This window comes from Pseudophryne corroboree, chromosome 11 (genome assembly GCF_028390025.1).
Source record: "Pseudophryne corroboree isolate aPseCor3 chromosome 11, aPseCor3.hap2, whole genome shotgun sequence".
NCBI classification, from domain to species: Eukaryota; Metazoa; Chordata; class Amphibia; order Anura; family Myobatrachidae; genus Pseudophryne; species Pseudophryne corroboree.
In genome coordinates, this window is record NC_086454.1 from 298,037,871 (window position 1) to 298,050,444 (window position 12,574).

Below are 12,574 nucleotides of genomic sequence, written 5' to 3' on the forward strand. Positions count from 1 at the left end.
CCCCTTTTGTGCCTCCAGTGGCACTGTGGGATCTCAACATAGTTCTGGGATTCCTCAAATCACATTGGTTTAAACCGCTCAAATCTGTGGATTTGAAATATCTCACATGGAAAGTGACCATGATGTTGGCCCTGGCCTCGGCCAGGCGAGTGTCAGAATTGGCGGCTTTGTCTCACAAAAGCCCATATCTGATTGTCCATTCGGACAGGGCAGAGCTGCGGACTCGTCCCCAGTTTCTCCCTAAGGTGGTGTCAGCGTTTCACCTGAACCAGCTTATTGTGGTACCTGCGGCTACTAGGGACTTGGAGGACTCCAAGTTGCTAGATGTTGTCAGGGCCCTGAAAATATAGGTTTCCAGGACGGCTGGAGTCAGGAAAACTGACTTGCTGTTATCCTGTATGCACCCAACAAACTGGGTGCTCTTGCTTCTAAGCAGACGATTGCTAGTTGGATGTGTAGTACAATTCAGCTTGCACATTCTGTGGCAGGCCTGCCACAGCCAAAATATGTAAATGCCCATTCCACAAGGAAGGTGGGCTCATCTTGGGCGGCTGCCCGAGGGGTCTCGGCTTTACAACTTTGCCGAGCTGCTACTTGGTCAGGGGCACACCCTGGCTGAGGAGGACCTGGAGTTCTCTCATTCGGTGCTGCAGAGTCATCCGCACTCTCCCGCCCGTTTGGGAGCTTTGGTATAATCCCCATGGTCCTGACGGAGTCCCCAGCATCCACTTAGGACGTCAGAGAAAATAAGAATTTACTTACCGATAATTCTATTTCTCGTAGTCCGTAGTGGATGCTGGGCGCCCATCCCAAGTGCGGATTGTCTGCAATACTTGTACATAGTTATTGTTACAAAAATCGGGTTATTATTGTTGTGAGCCATCTTTTCAGAGGCTCCGCTGTTATCATGCTGTTAACTGGGTTCAGATCACAGGTTGTACAGTGTGATTGGTGTGGCTGGTATGAGTCTTACCCGGGATTCAAAATCCTTCCTTATTGTGTACGCTCGTCCGGGCACAGTATCCTAACTGAGGCTTGGAGGAGGGTCATAGGGGGAGGAGCCAGTGCACACCACCTGATCCTAAAGCTTTTACTTTTGTGCCCTGTCTCCTGCGGAGCCGCTATTCCCCATGGTCCTGACGGAGTCCCCAGCATCCACTACGGACTACGAGAAATAGAATTATCGGTAAGTAAATTCTTATTTTTGGCCACCGTGCTCGATCCTAGATTTAAAACCTATGTTGTATCTCTCTTTCCGGCAGACACAAGTCTGCAGGGGTTCAAAGACCTGCTGGTGAGAAAATTGTCAAGTCAAGCGGAACGTGACCCGTCAACAGCTCCTCCTTCACATTCTCCCGCAACTGGGGGTGCGAGGAAAAGGCTAAGAATTCCGAGCCCACCCGCTGGCGGTGATGCAGGGCAGTCTGGAGCGAGTGCTGACATCTGGTCCGGACTGAAGGACCTGCCAACGATTACTGACATGTCGTCTACTGTCACTGCATATGATTCTCTCACCATTGAAAGAATGGTGGAGGATTATATGAGTGACCGCATCCAAGTAGGCACGTCAGACAGTCCGTACGTATACTAGCAGGAAAAAGAGGCAATTTGGAGGCCCTTGCACAAACTGGCTTTATTCTACCTAAGTTGCCCTCCCTCCAGTGTGTACTCCGAAAGAGTGTTTAGTGCAGCCGCTCACCTTGTCAGCAATCGGCGTACGAGGTTACTTCCAGAAAATGTGGAGAAGATGATGTTCATTAAAATGAATTATAATCAATTCCTCCGTGGAGACATTCACCAGCAGCAATTGCCTCCAGAAAGTACACGGGGACCTGAGATGGTGGATTCCAGTGGGGACGAATTAACAATCTGTGAGGAGGGGGATGTACACAGTGAAAGGGGTGATGAATCGGACGATGAGGAGGAGGTGGACATCTTGCCTCTGTAGAGCCAGTTTGTGCAAGGAGAGATTGATTGTTTCTTTTTTGGTGGGGGCCCAAACCAACCAGTCATTTCAGTCACAGTCGTGTGGCAGACCCTGTCACTGAAATGATGGGTTCGTTAAAGTGTGCATGTCCTGTTTATACAACATAAGGGTGGGTGGGAGGGCCCAAAGACAATTCCATCTTGCACCTCTTTTTTCTTTCATTTTTCTTTGCATCATGTGCTGTTTGGGGAGTATTTTTTTGAAGGGCCATCCTGCGTGACACTGCAGTGACACTCCTAGATGGGCCAGATGTTTGTGTCGGCCACTTGGGTCGCTTATCTTAGTCACACAACTACCTCATTGCGCCTCTTTTTTTCTTTGCATCATGTGCTGTTTGGGGAGTATTTTTTTGAAGGGCCATCCTGCGTGACACTGCAGTGACACTCCTAGATGGGCCAGATGTTTGTGTCGGCCACTTGGGTCGCTTATCTTAGTCACACAGCTACCTCATTGCGCCTCTTTTTTTCTTTGCGTCATGTGCTGTTTGGGGAATATTTTTTTGAAGGGCCATCCTGTCTGACACTGCAGTGCCACTCCTAGATGGGCCAGGTGTTTGTGTCGGCCACTTGGGTCGCTTAGCTTAGCCATCCAGCGACCTCGGTGCAAATTTTAGGACTAAAAATAATATTGTGAGATGTGAGGTGTTCAGAATAGACTGAAAATGAGTGGAAATTATGGTTATTGAGGTTAATAATACTATGGGATCAAAATGACCCCCAAATTCTATGATTTAAGCTGTTTTTTAGGGTTTTTTGAAAAAAAACCCCGAATCCAAAACACACCCGAATCCGACAAAAAAATTTCGGTGAGGTTTTGCCAAAACGCGTCCGAACCCAAAACACGGCCGCGGAACCGAACCCAAAACCAAAACACAAAACCCGAAAAATTTCCGGTGCACATCACTACAGTGTGCACACGTGTCATACATTATGCGGCTGCACCATGACCCCACAATGTAGCCGCACTGTTCTGCTGAGCACAGTGATCGGAGAGAGGCGGCGGGAGTGTCGGGAGGGATGCGCTGGAAGTGTCGGAAGGGATCAGTGGGAGGGTCGGAAGAGAGGGGCTGCTCCGTAAGGACCATGGGGTTTATACCAAAGCTCCAGACCGGGCGGGAGAGTGCGGATGACTCTGCAGCACCGATTGAGGAAACATGAGATCCTCCTCAGTCAGGGTATCAAACTTGTAGAATTTTGCAAAAGTGTTTGAACCCGACCAAGTAGCTGCTCGGCAAAGCTGTAATGCCGAGACGCCTCGGGCAGCCGCCCAAGAAGAGCCCACCTTCCTAGTGTTACAGATCCAGCGAGCAATAGTCTGCCTAGAAGCAGGAGCGCCAACCTTGTTGGCTGCATACAGGACAAACAGTGCCTCTGTTTTCCTAACCCGAGCCGTCCTGGCTACATAAATTTTTAAGGCCCTGACTACATCAAGTGACTTGGAATCCTCCACTTCACCCGTAGCCACAGGCACCACAATAGGTTGGTTCATATGAAACGACGAAACCACTTTAGGCAGAAATTGAAGACGAGTCCTCAACTCTGCTCGATCCACATGGAAAATCAGATAGGGATCTTGTGAGACAAAGCAGCCAATTCGGACACCCGCCTCGCAGATGCCAATGCCAACAACATGACCACTTTCCAAGTGAGAAATTTTAATTCAACTGTTTGAAGAGGTTCAAACCAGTGTGATTTAAGGAACTGTAACACCACGTTAAGGTCCCACGGTGCCACTGGGGGCACAAAAGGAGGTTGGATGTGCAGCACTCCCTTTACAAAAGTCTGGACTTCTGGGAGAGAAGCCAATTCCTTCTGAAAGAATATAGATAAGGCCGAAATCTGCACCTTAATGGAGCCTAACTTTAGGCCCATATCCACTCCTGTCTGTAGAAAATGGAGAAAACGACCCAGCTGAAAATCTTCCGTAGGAGCATTCTTGGCTTCACACCAAGATACATATTTCCTCCAGATACGGTGATAGTGCTTCGCCGTTACCTCCTTCCTAGCTTTGAGTAGAGTAGGGATGACTTCCCCCGGAAAACCTTTCCTAGCTAGGATTTGGTGTTCAACCGCCATGCCGTCAAACGTAAGCGCGGTAAGTCTTGGAACACACAGGGCCCCTGTTGCAACAGGTCCTCCCTGGGAGGAAGAGGCCACGGATCTTTTGTGATCATTTCCTGAAGATCTGAATACCAGGCCCTTCGAGGCCAATCTGGGACAATGAGTATTGTCTGCACTCTTGTTCGTCTTATTATTCTCAATATTTTTGAGATAAGTGGAAATGGAGGGAACACATAGACCGACTGAAACACCCACAGTGTCACCAGGGCGTCCACCACCACTGCCTGAGGGTCCCTCGACCTGGAACAATACGTCCAAAGCTTTCTGTTGAGGCGTGACGCCATCATGTCTATTTGAAGAAGTCCCCAACGACCTCTGCAAAGACTTCTTGATGAAGTCCCCACTCTCCTGGATGGAGATCGTGCCTGCCGAGGAAGTCTGCCTCCCAGTTGTCTACTCCCGGAATGAAGACCGCTGACAGAGCGCTTACATGATTTTCCGCCCAGCGAAGAATCCTGATGGCTTCTGCCATTGCTGCTCTGCTCCTTGTGCCGCCCTGGCGGTTTACATGCGCCACGGCTGTGACGTGGTCTGACTGGATCAGAATGGGTAGGTTGCGAAGAAGACTCTCCGCCTGTTGCAAGCCGTTGTATATGGCCCTTAATTCCAGCACATTGATGTGTAGACAAGCCTCCTGGCTTGACCATATTCCCTGAAAATGTTTTCCTTGTTTGACTGCTCCCCATCCTCGGAGGCTCGCGTCCGTGGTCAAAAGAACCCAATCTTGAATGCTGAACCTGCGACCCTCTAGAAGGTGAGCACTCTGGAGCCACCACAGGAGAGAGACCCTGGCCCTGGGGGACTGACATCCTCCAATGCATCTGTAGATGGGATCCTGACCACTTGTCCAGAAGGTCCCACTGAATGAAACCTGCCGAACAGAATGGCCTCGTAGGCCGCCACCATCTTTCCCAATACTCGAGTGCATTGATGAACTGACACTCTTTTTGGCTTCGGCAGGTCCTTGACCATATTCTGGAGTTCCTGGGCTTTTTCCATTATTAGAAAAACCCTCTTTTTTTCCGTGTCCAGAATCATGCCCAAAAATTACAGCCGAGTTGTCGGAACCAACTGCGACTTTGGTAGATTTAGAATCCAGCCGTGTTGTTGTAGTTCTCTCAGGGAGAGAGACACGCTTTTTAGTAACTGATCTCTTGATCTTGCCTTTATCAGGAGATTGTCCAAGTATGGGATAATTGTGACCCCCTGTTTGCGCAGGAGCACCATCATTTCCGCCATTACCTTGGTGAAAATTCTCGGGGCCATGGAAAGCCCAAACGGCAACGTCTGAAACTGGTAATGACAATCCTGTACAGTGAATCTCAGGTACGCCTGAGGAGGATATATGGGGATATGAAGGTATGCATCCTTTATGTCTAGTGACACCATAAAATCCCCCCCCCCCTTCCAGGCTGGAGATCACTGCCCGGAGAGATTCCATCTTGAATTTGAACTTCTTCAAATATAGGTTTAGGGATTTTAGATTCAGAATTGGTCTGACCGAGCCATCCGGCTTCGGGACCACAAATAGGGTTGAATAAAACCCTTTCCCCTGTTACACTAGGGGAACCCTGATAATCACTTGCTGTTGACACAGCTTTTGTATGGCAGCTGAAACGATTTCCCTCTCTGGGGGAGAAGCTGGCAAGGCCGATTTGAAAAATCGGTGTGGAGGCACAGCTTGTAGCCTTGGGATACAATTTCGACCACCCAAGGATCCAAATCCGACTGAACCCAGACTTGGCTGAAGAGTCGAAGACGTGCCGCCACTAGAGATGAGCGGGTTCGGTTCCTCGGAATCCGAACCCGCCCGAACTTCAGCTTTTTTTACACGGATCCGAGCGACTCGGATCTTCCCGCCTTGCTCGGTTAACCCGAGCGCGCCCGAACGTCATCATGACGCTGTCGGATTCTCGCGAGGCTCGGATTCTATCGCGAGACTCGGATTCTATATAAGGAGCTGCGCGTCGCCGCCATTTTACACGTGCATTGAGATTGATAGTGAGAGGACGTGGCTGGCGTCCTCTCCGTTTAGAGAAGAAATAGATAGGAGAGTGAGAGTGAGACAGTGACACTTCATTTACTGGAGCTTAGGAGGAGTACTCAGACAGAGAGTGCAGAATTTTGCTGATAGTATTAGTTAGCTATACTAGTGACTGACCAGTGACCACCAGTGCAGTTTTATATTATTTAATATAATCCGTTCTCTGCCTGAAAAAACGATACACAGTGACTCAGTCACATACCATATCTGTGCTCAGCCCAGTGTGCTGCTGCATCATCTATGTATAATATCTGACTGTGCTCACACAGCTTAATTGTGGGGGAGACTGGGGAGCAGTTAGGTTATAGCAGGAGCCAGGAGTACATATTAAAATTAAACAGTGCACACTTTTTTTCTGCAGGAGTGCCACTGCCAGTGTGACTGACCAGTGACCTGACCACCAGTATATAGTATACTATATTGTATTGTGAATGTCTGCCTGTAAAAGTTAAACACACGTCGTGTGACTTGTGTGGTGTTTTTTTATTCTATAAAATAAAAAACTCATTCTGCTGACAGACAGTGTCCAGCAGGTCCGTCATTATATAATATATACCTGTCCGGCTGCAGTAGTGATATATATATATTTTTTATATCATTATTTATCATCCAGTCGCAGCAGACACAGTACGGTAGTTCACGGCTGTAGCTACCTCTGTGTCGGCACTCGGCAGTCCGTCCATAATTGTATACCACCTACCCGTGGTTTTTTTTTTCTTTCTTCTTTATACATACTACATCTCATTATCAACCAGTCTATATTAGCAGCAGACACAGTACGGTAGTCCACGGCTGTAGCTACCTCTGTGTCGGCACTCGGCAGTCCATCCATAATTGTATACCACCTACCCGTGGTTTTTTTTTCTTTCTTCTTTATACATACTACATCTCATTATCATCCAGTCTATATTAGCAGCAGACACAGTACAGTACGGTAGTCCACGGCTGTAGCTACCTCTGTGTCGGCACTCGGCAGTCCATCCATAATTGTATACCACCTACCCGTGGTTTTTTTTCTTTCTTCTTTATACATACATACTACATCTCTTTATCAACCAGTCTATATTAGCAGCAGACACAGTACGGTAGTCCACGGCTGTAGCTACCTCTGTGTCGGCACTCGGCAGTCCATCCATAATTGTATACCACCTACCCGTGGTTTTTTTTTCTTTCTTCTTTATACATACATACTACATCTCTTTATCAACCAGTCTATATTAGCAGCAGACACAGTATGGTAGTCCACGGCTGTAGCTACCTCTGTGTCGGCACTCGGCAGTCCGTCCATAATTGTATAACACCTACCCGTGGTTTTTTTTTCTTTCTTCTTTATACATACATACTACATCTCTTTATCAACCAGTCTATATTAGCAGCAGACACAGTACGGTAGTCCACGGCTGTAGCTACCTCTGTGTCGGCACTCGGCAGTCCATCCATAATTGTATACCACCTACCCGTGGTTTTTTTTTCTTTCTTCTTTATACATACTACATCTCATTATCATCCAGTCTATATTAGCAGCAGACACAGTACAGTACGGTAGTCCACGGCTGTAGCTACCTCTGTGTCGGCACTCGGCAGTCCATCCATAATTGTATACCACCTACCCGTGGTTTTTTTTTCTTTCTTCTTTATACATACATACTACATCTCTTTATCAACCAGTCTATATTAGCAGCAGACACAGTACGGTAGTCCACGGCTGTAGCTACCTCTGTGTCGGCACTCGGCAGTCCGTCCATAATTGTATACCACCTACCCGTGGTTTTTTTTTTCTTTCTTCTTTATACATACTACATCTCATTATCATCCAGTCTATATTAGCAGCAGACACAGTACAGTACGGTAGTCCACGGCTGTAGCTACCTCTGTGTCGGCACTCGGCAGTCCGTCCATAATTGTATACCACCTACCCGTGGTTTTTTTTTCTTTCTTCTTTATACATACTACATCTCATTATCAACCAGTCTATATTAGCAGCAGACACAGTACGGTAGTCCACGGCTGTAGCTACCTCTGTGTCGGCACTCGGCAGTCCGTCCATAATTGTATACCACCTACCCGTGGTTTTTTCTTTCTTTCTTCTTTATACATACTACATCTCATTATCATCCAGTCTATATTAGCAGCAGACACAGTACAGTACGGTAGTCCACGGCTGTAGCTACCTCTGTGTCGGCACTCGGCAGTCCATCCATAATTGTATACTAGTATCCATCCATCTCCATTGTTTACCTGAGGTGCCTTTTAGTTGTGCCTATTAAAATATGGAGAACAAAAATGTTGAGGTTCCAAAATTAGGGAAAGATCAAGATCCACTTCCACCTCGTGCTGAAGCTGCTGCCACTAGTCATGGCCGAGACGATGAAATGCCAGCAACGTCGTCTGCCAAGGCCGATGCCCAATGGCATAGTACAGAGCATGTCAAATCCAAAACACCAAATATCAGTAAAAAAAGGACTCCAAAACCTAAAATAAAATTGTCGGAGGAGAAGCGTAAACTTGCCAATATGCCATTTACCACACGGAGTGGCAAGGAACGGCTGAGGCCCTGGCCTATGTTCATGGCTAGTGGTTCAGCTTCACATGAGGATGGAGGCACTCAGCCTCTCGCTAGAAAAATGAAAAGACTCAAGCTGGCAAAAGCAGTAGCACCGCAAAGAACTGTGCGTTCTTCGAAATCCCAAATCCACAAGGAGAGTCCAATTGTGTCGGTTGCGATGCCTGACCTTCCCAACACTGGACGTGAAGAGCATGCGCCTTCCACCATTTGCACGCCCCCTGCAAGTGCTGGAAGGAGCACCCGCAGTCCAGTTCCTGATAGTCAGATTGAAGATGTCAGTGTTGAAGTACACCAGGATGAGGAGGATATGGGTGTTGCTGGCGCTGGGGAGGAAATTGACCAGGAGGATTCTGATGGTGAGGTGGTTTGTTTAAGTCAGGCACCCGGGGAGACACCTGTTGTCCGTGGGAGGAATATGGCCGTTGACATGCCTGGTGAAAATACCAAAAAATTCAGCTCTTCGGTGTGGAAGTATTTCACCAGAAATGCGGACAACATTTGTCAAGCCGTGTGTTCCCAATGTCAAGCTGTAATAAGTAGGGGTAAGGACGTTAACCACCTCGGAACATCCTCCCTTATACGTCACCTGCAGCGCATTCATAATAAGTCAGTGACAAGTTCAAAAACTTTGGCCGACAGCGGAAGCAGTCCACTGACCAGTAAATCCCTTCCTCTTGTAACCAAGCTCACGCAAACCACCCCACCAACTCCCTCAGTGTCAATTTCCTCCTTCCCCAGGAATGCCAATAGTCCTGCAGGCCATGTCACTGGCAATTCTGACGAGTCCTCTCCTGCCTGGGATTCCTCCGATGCATCCTTGCGTGTAACGCCTACTGCTGCTGGCGCTGCTGTTGTTGCTGCTGGGAGTCGATGGTCATCCCAGAGGGGAAGTCGTAAGCCCACTTGTACTACTTCCAGTAAGCAATTGACTGTCCAACAGTCCTTTGCAAGGAAGATGAAATATCACAGCAGTCATCCTGCTGCAAAGCGGATAACTGAGGCCTTGACAACTATGTTGGTGTTAGACGTGCGTCCGGTATCCGCCGTTAGTTCACAGGGAACTAGACAATTTATTGAGGCAGTGTGCCCCCGTTACCAAATACCATCTAGGTTCCACTTCTCTAGGCAGGCGATACCGAGAATGTACACGGACGTCAGAAAAAGACTCACCAGTGTCCTAAAAAATGCAGTTGTACCCAATGTCCACTTAACCACGGACATGTGGACAAGTGGAGCAGGGCAGGGTCAGGACTATATGACTGTGACAGCCCACTGGGTAGATGTATGGACTCCCGCCGCAAGAACAGCAGCGGCGGCACCAGTAGCAGCATCTCGCAAACGCCAACTCTTTCCTAGGCAGGCTACGCTTTGTATCACCGCTTTCCAGAATACGCACACAGCTGAAAACCTCTTACGGCAACTGAGGAAGATCATCGCGGAATGGCTTACCCCAATTGGACTCTCCTGTGGATTTGTGGCATCGGACAACGCCAGCAATATTGTGTGTGCATTAAATATGGGCAAATTCCAGCACGTCCCATGTTTTGCACATACCTTGAATTTGGTGGTGCAGAATTTTTTAAAAAACGACAGGGGCGTGCAAGAGATGCTGTCGGTGGCCAGAAGAATTGCGGGACACTTTCGGCATACAGGCACCACGTACAGAAGACTGGAGCACCACCAAAAACTACTGAACCTGCCCTGCCATCATCTGAAGCAAGAAGTGGTAACGAGGTGGAATTCAACCCTCTATATGCTTCAGAGGTTGGAGGAGCAGCAAAAGGCCATTCAAGCCTATACAATTGAGCACGATATAGGAGGTGGAATGCACCTGTCTCAAGTGCAGTGGAGAATGATTTCAACGTTGTGCAAGGTTCTGATGCCCTTTGAACTTGCCACACGTGAAGTCAGTTCAGACACTGCCAGCCTGAGTCAGGTCATTCCCCTCATCAGGCTTTTGCAGAAGAAGCTGGAGACATTGAAGGAGGAGCTAACACGGAGCGATTCCGCTAGGCATGTGGGACTTGTGGATGGAGCCCTTAATTCGCTTAACAAGGATTCACGGGTGGTCAATCTGTTGAAATCAGAGCACTACATTTTGGCCACCGTGCTCGATCCTAGATTTAAAACCTACCTTGGATCTCTCTTTCCGGCAGACACAAGTCTGCTGGGGTTCAAAGACCTGCTGGTGACAAAATTGTCAAGTCAAGCGGAACGCGACCTGTCAACATCTCCTCCTTCACATTCTCCCGCAACTGGGGGTGCGAGGAAAAGGCTCAGAATTCCGAGCCCACCCGCTGGCGGTGATGCAGGGCAGTCTGGAGCGACTGCTGATGCTGACATCTGGTCCGGACTGAAGGACCTGACAACGATTACGGACATGTCGTCTACTGTCACTGCATATGATTCTCTCAACATTGAAAGAATGGTGGAGGATTATATGAGTGACCGCATCCAAGTAGGCACGTCACACAGTCCGTACTTATACTGGCAGGAAAAAGAGGCAATTTGGAGGCCCTTGCACAAACTGGCTTTATTCTACCTAAGTTGCCCTCCCACAAGTGTGTACTCCGAAAGAGTGTTTAGTGCCGCCGCTCACCTTGTCAGCAATCGGCGTACGAGGTTACATCCAGAAAATGTGGAGAAGATGATGTTCATTAAAATGAATTATAATCAATTCCTCCGCGGAGACATTGACCAGCAGCAATTGCCTCCACAAAGTACACAGGGAGCTGAGATGGTGGATTCCAGTGGGGACGAATTGATAATCTGTGAGGAGGGGGATGTACACGGTGATATATCGGAGGATGATGATGAGGTGGACATCTTGCCTCTGTAGAGCCAGTTTGTGCAAGGAGAGATTAATTGCTTCTTTTTTGGGGGGGGTCCAAACCAACCCGTCATATCAGTCACAGTCGTGTGGCAGACCCTGTCACTGAAATGATGGGTTGGTTAAAGTGTGCATGTCCTGTTTATACAACATAAGGGTGGGTGGGAGGGCCCAAGGACAATTCCATCTTGCACCTCTTTTTTCTTTTATTTTTCTTTGCGTCATGTGCTGTTTGGGGAGGGTTTTTTGGAAGGGCCATCCTGCGTGACACTGCAGTGCCACTCCTAGATGGGCCCGGTGTTTGTGTCGGCCACTAGGGTCGCTTATCTTACTCACACAGTCAGCTACCTCATTGCGCCTCTTTTTTTCTTTGCGTCATGTGCTGTTTGGGGAGGGTTTTTTGGAAGGGACATCCTGCGTGACACTGCAGTGCCACTCCTAGATGGGCCCGGTGTTTGTGTCGGCCACTAGGGTCGCTTATCTTACTCACACAGCGACCTCGGTGCAAATTTTAGGACTAAAAATAATATTGTGAGGTATTCAGAATAGACTGAAAATGAGTGTAAATTATGGTTTTTGAGGTTAATAATACTTTGGGATCAAAATGACCCCCAAATTCTATGATTTAAGCTGTTTTTTAGGGTTTTTTGAAAAAAACACCCGAATCCAAAACACACCCGAATCCGACAAAAAAAATTCGGTGAGGTTTTGCCAAAACGCGGTCGAACCCAAAACACGGCCGCGGAACCGAACCCAAAACCAAAACACAAAACCCGAAAAATTTCCGGCGCTCATCTCTAGCCGCCACCGGTGCGGACTCCCGCAGCGGATCCCCAGCGTCATGCGGTGGATTTTGTAGAGGCCGGGGAGGATTTTTGTTCCTGGGAACTAGCCGTAGCTGGTGTACTTTTCCCTCTACCTCTGGCGAGGAAGGAAGAGCCACACCCCTTTCTGAACTTATGAGACCGAAAGGACTGCATCTGGTATTGAGGTGTTTTCTTCTGCTGTGGGGGAACGTAAGGCAAAA

The 12,574-nt window shown here is 48.2% G+C and overlaps 1 protein-coding gene across 1 annotated transcript in view; it reads right to left on the bottom strand.

The window, feature by feature from the left end:
- Positions 1-12,574, bottom strand: part of DPEP1 (dipeptidase 1) — a 337,534-nt gene that overhangs the window by 299,069 nt on the left and 25,891 nt on the right. The window lies entirely within an intron of this gene.